Genomic DNA, 10,137 nt, shown 5'->3' on the forward strand with positions numbered 1-10,137 from the left:
TTTTCTCTTCCCTGCAACCTCTCTCCCACAGAAGAGACGTTGCGAGCCTATCTTTGTTTTATCGTTATTTCCATGGCAAGTGCTCGTCTGAGCTCCAATCTCTGATCCCACCTCGCCAATCTTTCTCGAAAAACACCCATCTAGCTGAAACTACTGTCAATAATTTTCCCCACTCTTTATCTGAGCCTACATCAAAACGTAGATTCTATGAACAAAGCTTCTTTCTTAGAACTGCACACCTTTAGAACGCTTTTTGTCGCTTGCCTGTTTCCCTCCTGATTTCAACTTGGATGTCTTCAAGTCCAACATAAACAAATTCCTGAGGAACCGCCCCCTTAAGTAATAACACTTTATCAAATCTCCGATACTAACTATTACTACGATACTATCCCATTGATTACTGTACACACAATAACCCTTATCCCTGAGTAGCTTCTGGCCCTTGATAAGTGGTTTCCTCCATGTAAAAAAAGAAAAAAAAGACCAAAAGAAAATTGCTTAAATAAATAAATAATATTCTAAAAAAAAAAAAATGGTTGAAAATAATGTAATATTTGAAAAATACAAAAATATAAATAGTTTTCGAAAGAATAAGGGGCGAGAGAAAATAAATATAGAAATATAAAGAAAGGGGGGTAAACAAAATAATAAATAAATTATTTAGAAAAAGGGAAACGAAAGGGGAAATAAGAAAAATCAGGTAAAGAAAAAGAGAAACAGATATAAACATAGAAAGGAAAAATAAGAAAATGAAGCTAAACGAAATGGAAAAAGAAAGAAAAGTCAATGGATAGAAAGGAGAAAAGATTTAAATGGGGAAAAAAGGAAAAGAAAGAGAAAATAGAAGGAATCAAAAAGAGAGCGGGACGGATAGAAATAGAAGAGAACGGAAAGAAAGAAATGACGAAAATTATGAGCTTCAGTCTTTGGTCCCCCCTCGCCAAACTTTCACAAGAAATACTCGTCTAGCTGTAAACACTATTAATAATTCCCTCCCACTCTTTATCTGTGCCTAAACCTAAACGTAGATTCCATGAACAAAGCTTCTTTGTTAGAACTGCACACCTGTGGAATTGTCTTCCGTTTTTCTGCTTTCCGGCTGACTACAATATGGTTGTCTTCAAGTCTAACGTAAACAAGTTCTTGATGAGCCGTTTCATATAAGTTATCAAATTTACCGAATTTCCATTCGTAATGATTACTATATTGTCCAATTGTCTACTGTACACTCTTTACCCCTTATCCTCGAGTGGCCTCTTGGCCTTGATTATGTGGTGATGCCTGTGTAAAAAAAAACGTAGAGATAAAGGATGTTACAAAAAAAAACAGAAAAAGTAAATTAAAACAAGAAAGGGGACAGAAAGCCAAATTATTATTCTATTTATTCTATTATTTTATTTATTTACAAAAGGAATGAAAGAAGAAAAAAAGGCATAGAATGAAAGTAAAAAGTTTAAATGAAAACGGATGAAAAGCTGAAACATAAAAAAATGAGAATAAATCGAATGGTAAAAATGCATAAAACAATTTTAAAATGTTTGAACGAAAAGAAGAATAAAAGAAATATATGAAAGAAAAAAAACAAAGAACGAAGTTAATGAAAAAGAGAGAGAGGGTGCAGAATATATATATAAAAAAAAGAATATAAAGAATGAACGAAAAAATACGAAACCACGGAAGATAAAAATAACACGTCTGAATAAATTAAAAAGAAAATAAGAACGGTTAAAATCGGGAATAACAAAATAATCTGAACGAAATGAAAAAATAAATGAAGAAGTTAAGAAAAAAATGGAAAAATAAAATTAGGGTGAACGGCGTTAGGTGAATATTTCAAAAATATAAGAAAACATAAATGAAAGAAAACTACGAAATGAAAATGTAATTGAGGTTTCAAAAAACAAGATGCAAGAAAAAAATAGGAGAAAATGGCTGGCAAAACTGAAGAAGATGCTATTGTGACAATGTTGCAAAGAATTGCGACTCCCTGGGACAAATAATTCCATTATTCCCAATCAATTTTCTTAACTGGGCCGACTGACGAAGCAGAAAAAAGCGTGTGATTTGCCGTTCATTATTTTTTTCCAATGGAGTTGAAGTGGAACTGACGAGCAGTTAACCGGGAGTTTGACGATTGGCAAGAAATACAAATCAAAAGAAATATTTTAAAAATACAAACAAATATAATAAAGCGAAGGCGAACTACGTGGGGAAAATAAGGGTTAATCAAACGTGTCAGATGAGATGAAGAGATATTTGTTAACATCCAAAGAAAAGAGAGAATATCTGATTGGTTAGTTTGACGGGTTATGAAATCGGTTACGTTTAGTGTAAATTCAATCAGATTTATTGCGTCCATTTACTGAATAATACCGTCACCAAAAATACATGATTTTTTCATTAGTGTTGAGGCGATTAATTATAAGCGGAATTTTTTTTAGATATGTAAATAAGTATCGGAATTAGAACAATTTGTACCCATTTTCTGATGCCAAAACCGATTCTTTTCATTGTTGTTGTTGCTGTTGTTGTTGTTGTTTGGTTTTTATTGTTGTTTTTTTCTAACTTACTTTTTCATTACTGTTACCAATGATAAAATGAGAAAAATCTATTCATTCTAAACAACCAGTGAAACTAAAATCTACAGATTACTCCTCCCTCCCCCTCTCACAAGTGTATTTTAACGTTTGCGAAAAATATATGCACATATTAAATGAGAGTTTTAGAACAACAATCCGAAAGTAAAACAATAACTCTACCATTAAATATTTAGATGTTTTGAAATAATCGAAATCGGGAATTTACAACAGAGTAATTGCATCCAAATCGGGAAAAATATTGGAATCATCTCACCACTAGTAAAAATAGCAATTTGTATTCAACTAATCGTAAATGCTTTCTCTTAAATTACAACCTGGTTGTCTTACAGATCCAATATCAATAAATAATTGACCTAAATCGTCATCATAATTTTGCCCATTCATCATTTTCAATCGTCTCATAATATTTTTCATGATTCAACTAACAATCTATCAACCCTCATTAATACATCCTCGCATGGCTTCTGGTCTTTATAAACGGTGACCTTTAGTAAAAAATAATATAATGTATCGTTCAAAATGTCCATTGTGCTTCGGTATTAAATAACCTCAAAACGCAAATAAGATGGATGAACATTCAAAAAGAAAACTGTGTGTGTGATTGGTTTAATAGTTAGTTTTGTTTAGATTATGTTTAGATTAATCTTTTTTTGCACATTTACTGAATAATATTGTCAGAAAAAAATGTGTGATTTTTCCGGCGCTTCTACACTATTGGGACGAGATTTTGCAGTCGATAAATGGAGTTTTCAGATGAAAAAAAAAAACAATGGTGTCAACTGATTTTCTTTTCTTATTTTGTCAATTCTAATAATTAATTACAATGGTAGCTTCCAAATTATGCAGTCGGAATTACCTGAATATTACTGAATTATAAAAAAAAAGAAAAAAAATTTAATCGTGGTAGCATGTGAAAAATTCCTGCCATCTTGTTTAAATCGAAACGGAAAATTACCTTCATTTTGAACTCCCTTGTGTCTTACGATCGTTTTCATCAAATTCCATTTTTATTTTCTTTAATAAATAATTTTCTACCTTATCGATTTTCGTATTTTTTGGATATGATCATCTTTAAAATACGAGGAACACATCGATACCATTGTTTTCATGCGAAATTTAGTTTTACAATTTTCGAAATTTCGTCTTTATAGTAGCGCCGATTTTATGTATAGATTTAAAAAATAGATCTTTCTTACGTAGATTATATTGTTTTTAACGAAATCGCTCCAGATAAGGCATGAAGCTTAAGTTTTAAAATATTGCTATGAAGTTAAAAATTGGATAGATACAGAAAAAAACATGTCTTCCCCTTTTGTCAGAAACATCTGTCGTAGCATATGAGGACTAAACAAGGGAAGCGAGAATTACGAGGTTGTCGAAAGCAAACGCAATGTCCATATTCTACTCTTGTCGTGATGATTAATAGGAATCAGACCTATATAAAAGCCATGTACGGCCAGTGGTGGAGTACTGTTGCCACATCTGAGCAGGATAAGCTGCTAGAAGCAGCTTATCCTGCCTTGGCAGAGTACAAAATAGACTTCATAGCTTAGTGGGGCGTGCCCTTTGCTCTTCCCTGCAACCTCTTTCCCACAGAAGAGACGTTGCGAACCTGTCTCTGCTTTATCGTTATTCTCATGGCAAGTGCTCGTCTGAGCTTCAATCTATGGTCCCTCCTCGCCAAACTTTCACGAAAAACACCCATCTAACCAAAACTACTATCAATAATTTCCCACACTCTTTATCTGTGCCTAAACCTAAATGTAGATTCCATGAACAAAGCTTCTTTCTTAGAACTGCACGTCTGTGGAACTCTCTTCCGTTTGCCTGCTTCCCAGCTGACTACAATATAGTCGTCTTCAAGTCCAACGTAAACAAGTTCTTGATGAACCGTCCCCCTAAGTAATCCAATTTACAAAATTTCCACTAATTATGTTTACTACGCTATAGCAGCCTCCTTCTGTCTTGGACAGACTATGGATATACACGAAGGGTTGCTTGCACGTGAATTTTTTGTGGCAGGAGGTACGCAATCTCCAAACACACCTCTCCTGGGACGACATTGTTAAATACCAGTGGCAAGTGAAGTACAGGACGACTAGAAACAAATGCCGAGATAAGCGGAGAGCACATACAGTGCCTAGAATTCCGAAATGGTCACCCATCTGGTACTAACCAGGCTCAACGTTCCTTAACTTCGGTGATCTGACGAGAACCGGTGTGTCAATGCGATTATGCCGCTATAATCCCATCGACTAATGTATACCCATTGACTCTTATCCTCGAGTGGCCTTCGGACCTTGATAAGTGGTGATTCCTATGTAAAAAAAAAAAAAAGAAGAATGGGAATTTTTTGTGCAATCGTAAAAATTGGTGCCTATTTTCCGATGCCAAAACATAAGTCCTTTAATTGTTTTTTTTAATAGTTTTCCATTACTGGCACTAATGATAAGTGATGAATTTTTATTAATTTTAAAATATGAGCAGAACTAAATCTATAGATCACCCTAACCCTAACCCCAAAAGTGTATTTTTAGGTTTGCGAAAATATACGCACATATTACATTTTTTTTTTTTTTATATTTACAGAAATCCGAAAATAAAAATATTTTTTTTAAAACTCTGTAATTAAATATTCAGACGGTTTGAAAAGAATCGGAATCGACAAGTGTATCGGAATCGGGAAACATATTGGAATCGTCCCATCATTAGTAAAAATAGAAACTTGTCAATGCTTTTCTTCATATTACAACTTGGTTTTCTTCAAATGTAATGTAAACAAATAATTGTCGTAAATTGTTTTCATAATTTTGTTCTTTTCATTATTTTAAATCCTCCTAAGATATTCTTCATCATTCAACTAACAATCTACCTCATTAATACTTGTCCTCGAGTGGCATTTGTCTTTTATAAGAAGAGACTGTTTAGTAAGAAATACAATGCATTAGCAGTATCAGAATTTTTGTAGGAATTTTTGACACCCCTAACACGAAACTGCGAATACAATATAAAAATCTCGTAATTTCTCTGTTAAAAGTGGGTTATTTATTTTCTTTATGGATTATACTTCCAAAATAAACTATTACAGTTGTTTTAAAAGTAATATTTTTTTTTTTTTAAACAGTAATGAATTTTCCGAACTTTTTTCAATTTTTAAACTTTTCAATTTTTAAACTTTAAAAATCTATCAAAATTTTTCTATTGATTCTATTTTTACGATATTTTCAGGGTCAATGTGAAATTTTATGTTCTTTCCAATAAACCGAATATAATATTTTAGACAAACGTTTTTTTTTTAATTCACGCCCCCCCCCCCAAGTGTCACCCATTTTCAACTTTCTCTTAAAAAGTAAATAATTAATTTATGTCGTGGAGTTTTATATATCACAAATTGAAGAGAAAAGGTCAATAAATAATATATTCAAATTTAAAACAAAAAAAAAATCCCTTTTTTAGAAATTTACCTGTAAAGTCCGAAGTTTAAAACCTTATTTTATAAGAACACATTGTTTTTTTTTGTCTTTTTTTTTAATGAAACCTTGGTCCTTGCTCCTTTAATTGAAAAAAAATTAGGGCTTGAATTACATTTTTCGAGGAGTTATAAGCTTGGAAAGACAGGGTGTCAAATAATTCACGCCTCTCATTTTGAAATGTCTATTAAAAAGTAAATAATTAATTTATGTCGTGGAGTTTTATATATCACAAATTGAAGAGAAAAGGTCAATAAATAATATATTCAAATTTAAAACAAAAAAAATCGCTTTTTTTAGAAGTTTACCTGTAAAGTCCGAAGTTTAAAACCCTTAAAAAAAAACACATTGTTTTTTTTTAATAAAACTTTGGTCCTTGCTCCTTTAATTGAAAAAAAAATAGGGCTTGAATTACATTTTTCGAGGAGTTATAAGCTTGGAAAGATGGGGTGGAATTATTCACTATTTTCACAAAATTTCTGACACTGCTAACGATGCATCTTTCAAAATTTTCTTTGTGTTCCGGCATTAAATAGCCCAAAAAAGAATTGCTGTTTTTTGAGTCGAAATCTATACATTTAGCAAGTATCGTTGGCTTTTTTAACCTTAGAGTAGTATTCTTTTAAGCTACTTACATCAGGTAGCTTCATGCCTTGTCTGTGGCGATCTCCATGACAAAATATATCAATACGACTATAAAATAAGCAAACGAACTTAAAGAAATCGGAATTCGACATAAGTAAGGAATGAAAAGGAAAGAGAAAAAAAATGATGATGAAATAGATTTTTCGAATGATTTTATTACTAATTGATTTTATTAAACAGATTATGGGATCAATTTCAAATACTATTCAATCTCTTATTTTCAACAAACATGCTAATACCATTAAGCTTCGAGATGGAATAACCTCAAATGGGTTGATATACCTGATGTACCTTAATACGGAATAACCAAAATTAAACCTAAGAGGAAAACGAAGGAACGTGACATCGATGGATAATGGCAATTTCTATTTGGGAGAAAAGAAAATTCGTTCGGAAAGACATTTGTAAAAAAATCTTCTCATTCGAATGGCAACAAAGCGTTAATGGCGGATGGCAGTTGCAAGCAAAATATTTCTTTGTTTCTTTATTAAAACCACGCAAACTGAAGAGTGGTCTACGTTTCAGTCGACAAATATCAACGAATGGATTATAATAACTTTTTAATTTGTATTCATCCGATAAAATGGGTTGCTAAGAGGTCAAAATTGAAAAAAAAATGGTACTGGTGGGGGTCATGGGATGTTTTCCGTTTGTCAGCTTTTTCACAACTGCGCATGCGTGAATCGTTCACATGACAGTTTCCTTATGTTAAGAATAAGTAGGTTTGAAAACACTATTTAAAGGTCGTGAAAAGTTGGGTTAATGATTATCGTACCTGACTCACTGTCTTTAGGTTTTCGTTTTGATTTCAGCTCCAGTATTCTTTTTTTACTTACAAGAAGTGAACTGTTTAGAAAGAAAAACATAATACTAGCATGCACATGTTTAGTTTCTTTTTTTCAGTTTTTTTTTTACTTCATTTTTTAAAGAATTTTAGGTTACGCTTAATACCGATCAATGCCGTGTACATCTGCTAGTTTTAAATGTTTCCAAGCATAAGGTTTGTTACGTTTAAGTTTAAAATAACATTTCTAGATTCGTCCATGCATCTTGTAAAAAGGTCCCATCAATGCGTTAATTTGTTATGCTTAAATGTAAAATAAAATATCTATCGTGATAAACGCACAAATTGAATGGACGGATCTTAAGAACAAATTCGTTCTTTTTTTTTTTTTTTTTTTTTTTTTCACAATCATTTTCTTCAACGCCAACTGATATTGATGTTAGAGCGCTTTTTTGTGTGGCGGAGGAGGTGTTATAGAGTGTGATTATTATTATTTTTTTCTTCTTATTGCTTATTCACGAATTATTACAGAAAATTACTCACCGAAAAAGAAAACTGTTTTCACTGGAATTTAAGTGACAACAAGCCAACTCAGCTTTTCATCACCGTTTACCATGGATTTCCTGCTAGTCTTTGGAATCTGAGTGGCAACAATCCTCATCGGGATTCCAACACTTTCAAGTGAACGTCTGGATTGTACTTTCCCTCTTTGGCCTTTCCATCTTCCTAGATACTTCACGATTCTTTTCTATGATACCAACATACGCAGAAACTACTACATTTTTTGCTTTGGGGTGTCATAATATGTGTTTTATTTTAATATCTGCCATAGCAGTTTCAATTCCCTGTGTTGCGTATAATTGTTTTTGTATGTTTCTGTTGCGTTATTCTATATCCACTGGCCTGTGGTAATCTATCAGGTTCCCACTAAATGGTTTGTCTATATCACTTTGTTCTGTGGTTGGCTTCTACACTCGAAGGTTTCTCTTAATATTTAAGTTCGATTTATAGTAGTTGTTTTTGTCGTAGTAGTAGTAGTAGTAGTAGTAGTAGTAGTAATAGTGGATATCTTAACGAGATTTGAAAAAAACGAAGTAAACTTCATGACAAAAATAATATCTATTTTATCTACTGAAATTTATACTCTTACAATTTTGTGTGTGTGTGTGTGCGTGTGTATTGATATTCATATTAAACCCCCTTTTTTCTATTTATTTAAAAAGAAAATACAACTTTGTTATATATGGGTCGTCGAATTGTATTCACTCTCAAAAGATTTAGCTAATTTGCATATTCTTTTAAACATTCATTTTAATTAATTCCCTATCAACATTTGGTTTTATTATAAAATGATCAACTTTAGTTAATTATGTTTAATTATATTCATGCAGATATTCTACATGATTTATACTTGCGTAATATTTGCGTGAAAAGATTATAGTAAACACAAACCTCTTTCTATATATGTTTATGCATGCGTATATATATATATATATATATATATATATATATATATATATATATTTGTTTTAAAAATTATGCCTACCAAACTCCTCTGTCAGTTTTTGGTCTACAGACATGAAACTTCATCTATAGGGTATTCGAACCTATGCGAAACTTTATATTTGGGTTTTAGCTGGGGAAAATCGGTGCAAAAGTGTGGAAATATTTTAAAAAATGGAATTTGCCAGGTGACGGTCAAACCACGGCATTACGAATATGCATACGTAACGTAATAGCTATTGATTCATGTTTTAATTGTTTGCCTTGCAGCAAACATGTCTTCATAGATCATGCATTAACGTCAAAGGAAAAAGTAAATCGTAAGCCACACGTTTTGGTTTCGATTCTCGGTAGTGGCGTACGAGTTATTTCTTTATAACTCTTTAAATCAATTTTATATATGTGGTCCATTATAATATAATAAAATACGAAATCTGGATTAATCAAAATATCATATTGAAGCGTATTTTATAACCGGGCAATGCCGGGCTGCCTGCTAGTATACATATAAATGGCACTTTATCTGTGTGTGTGAGTTTGTTATCTATGGACTCCGAAACGGCTAGACTGACTATTTTGAAATTTCACACAAATGTACTTTATGTGTCTGGCAGTGTTCTTAGATATGTTTTGTATCGAAATGTCTCTGATAAGTATCGAAAATCAACGATTGAAAAAAATTTGATCAAAGAAGGAAGAATCCGATTGTTACCAAAGTTAACAACCTTATACAGCCTTACATCACAAGTGCATTTGAGAAAATTTATCACTGCACAAGTAGAAAGGTCCAGCACATAAAATTAACTGTAGGTTCTTTGATAAGACTGTGGCGCATCAAATATGAATGTTTCTGTTTAGTGCACACTTGAACCATGATACTTGACTTTTGTATTTTAAGCGTTATTATATAAAAAGTAATTTTATAAAAGTAACAGTAGACCCTCTATAGTGCAATGTGCACTACAGTGCAGTGTGAACTAGGTCAGTGCGGAAAGGCATGTGTAGCTTTCTCTCGGTGCACTGTAGTGGGTCCCCGACTAGAGCAAGCAATCAATCGATTTGATTAAAAAAAATGGCGATTTCACAGATTTCGATGATAATAAAAATATGAGAGAGTGGAACATTTGGTGATCCT

At 32.2% G+C, this 10,137-nt stretch overlaps 1 protein-coding gene across 1 annotated transcript in view; it reads right to left on the bottom strand.

Annotated features, from left to right (window-relative positions):
• Window positions 1–10,137, bottom strand: part of LOC145276556 (uncharacterized) — a 402,732-nt gene that overhangs the window by 188,505 nt on the left and 204,090 nt on the right. The window lies entirely within an intron of this gene.

The sequence above is a fragment of the Euprymna scolopes genome, chromosome 5 (assembly GCF_053919585.1).
Source record: "Euprymna scolopes isolate OS-2025 chromosome 5, ASM5391958v1, whole genome shotgun sequence".
NCBI lineage: Eukaryota > Metazoa > Mollusca > Cephalopoda > Sepiida > Sepiolidae > Euprymna > Euprymna scolopes.